The sequence below is a fragment of the Adiantum capillus-veneris genome, chromosome 28 (genome assembly GCF_014529385.1).
Source record: "Adiantum capillus-veneris isolate H3 chromosome 28, ASM1452938v2, whole genome shotgun sequence".
Classification (NCBI taxonomy): domain Eukaryota; kingdom Viridiplantae; phylum Streptophyta; class Polypodiopsida; order Polypodiales; family Pteridaceae; genus Adiantum; species Adiantum capillus-veneris.
In genome coordinates this window covers 56,977,947-56,980,343 of record NC_140958.1, presented here as the reverse complement: position 1 = coordinate 56,980,343, position 2,397 = coordinate 56,977,947, and the positions used below count along the sequence as shown (strand labels likewise).

At 41.8% G+C, this 2,397-nt stretch overlaps 1 pseudogene; it reads right to left on the bottom strand.

Annotated features, from left to right (window-relative positions):
- Positions 1-1,335: 1,335 nt before the first annotated feature.
- Positions 1,336-1,901, bottom strand: LOC147420489 (uncharacterized; annotated as a pseudogene).
- Between the last annotated feature and the right edge of the window lie 496 nt (positions 1,902-2,397).

Below are 2,397 nucleotides of genomic sequence, written 5' to 3'. Positions count from 1 at the left end.
AACATAGAAGGTACCTTGTGGCTTTGGGGCCATAGGTTGTCAATATCGAGCATAGAGATATTTTTACTAGCATAGGGTTTCTAGATTACACAAAGAGCACACTATGGCCTTAGGACCATATGGTTTCTAGCTAGCACAAAAAGTGCACCCTGTGGCCTTAGGGCCATAATGTTTCTAGCTAAAACAAAAAGCACCTTGTGGCCTTAAGGTCATAGGGTTTCTAGATAACTAAAAGAGCACCCTCCGACCTTAGGGCCATAGGGTTTCTAGACATCACAAAGAGCCTCCTATGGCCCTAAGGGCCACACGGTGGTCTTTTTGTTAGTTAGAAATCCTAGCCATCAGAAAGAGCACCCTGTGGCCATAAGGCCATAGAGTTTCTAGCCATCACAATGACCACCCTATGTCCCTAAGGCACCCTATGGACTTAAGAACATAGAGTTTCTAGCCATCAAAATGACCACCCTATGGCCCTAAGGCACCATGTAGCTTTTGGGACATAGGGTTTCTAACCACCCTATGGACCTAAGGCACCGTGTGGCCTTAGGGCCATAATGTTTTAATCTAACAAAAAGAGCACCATGGAGTCTTACCAAACGGCGAGCGAACATTCTCGAGCAAAGAAAAAACCGAGCTACTTTCTCACAAACATTGAGCTTTGTTTTATAAGAAGCATCTCATGTGACATTCTATCAACATTGCAGTCACATAATAGTTTATTTGATTTTTTTGGGCTTTTTTTTAAGTTCTTGGAGGTTTCATGCCGCTACCATGCCGACTCTCTCTCTCTTTAAAAAAATGGAGGTTTGATGCCGCTACCATGCCAACCAATGTTTGAGACAAGTGTGCCTTAGCTTAGCCTTGAGATGATTTTATCACTAGTTTCTCTCACAAATGTTTCGGGTGAGCATTGGATGTTGAAAAATCAAAATAGATGGAGAGGGAGAAAATCCGCTTGGAGAAATGAGAAAAAATAGAGTTAAATTGTAAAAAAATGCCGATTAGTGGGAAAACTTTCCTAGGTTTGAATCTACTATAAAGGGAAATTTGTATGATTTTCCCTGGGAACATTGATGCCAACTCTCTAGACCAATCAAGTGGATGGATCTACTTCCATATCAAAATAGTTCTTTGGACCAATCATGACCACTATATCAGCAACAATCAAGTGGATGGATCTACTTCCATACCAGAATATAAAACCTTATACCATTAGCGACGTCTCCAAAAGCAGTTAGAACTACCATGTACTCTCACCATCACCCCAAACCACCTATCCTACCATGAAGCTCTTGGATTTCTATAGTACAAAGTTGCAACAAAGTAAAAAATTCCTCATTTTTTCATGAGCCTAGACATGGGTTCTTTATCATCACTCCATAGCTTTGACTTGTCTTCATTCTCATGAAGATATTGCCAAGTTCCCTCTCCCGCTTCTTCAAAATAATGTTAATTTGAGTAGGCCTAACATTGACACTACATTTCTCAGGTACAATAGCTTTACACAAACACAACACAACAAGACAATAATCACCCAGACGCTAGTTCTTGCCATCAATATCACGGACCTTCTACTCCAAGGATCTTGCCTTAAAATCCACATCAACGTCAATTTTCTACTTGGAGGCCCCTTGAAGAGAGATATCTAGATCTTTTACTTTTCAACATCTTGATCCCAACTAAAACTAGACAAGCTTTATAATGAGCTGATGATCTTTGAATTTTTGAGGTATGAAGTAATGTGGCCTTCCCTTGATATTGCGGAGACAAGGCTGCTACCATTTCTACTGTCTATATCTCAGAGGATATAAGACTCTGCACATGAGGTCGAGACAACATCGCGTAGCTTGGTCAAGCAGAGCTTTGAGATCTACCACGTTCTCTGAAATATCGGCAGTCATCGCAAGCTCCACAAGTCTCTCTCTCTCTCTCTCTCTCTCTCTCTCTCTCTCTCTCTCTCTCTCTCTCTCTCTCTCTCTCTCTCTCTCTCTCTCACTCTCAACCAAAAAAAAACTATTTCAAACAGCCCGCGCCGGTGCGAACTGTTTTTTGTAGTCTTTTTTCTCTCTCTCACACTTTTGTCTAGACTCTTCAGGTGACTTGGTGAGTTGAGAAGCATCTCTCTCTCTCTCTCTCTCTCTCTCTCTCTTTGAATTTGTAATAAGTGGGCGGATTTTATTCACCAAAAAGCAAGTACAGCAGTGTAAGAGTAGGGGCAAAGCTTCAACCGCAAAGGGGAGCAAAGCTAGTTGCTGACACCCTATTGCAGCTTGGTTGGTAGGGGGTCAATATCACGATATCTGGGGGGCTAATGTACTCATCATGGAGGGCGGGGATCTGCATAAGTAGGCGTTATAATATAGGATGGCATCGTTAGTCGCAAGGACTATTCATTAA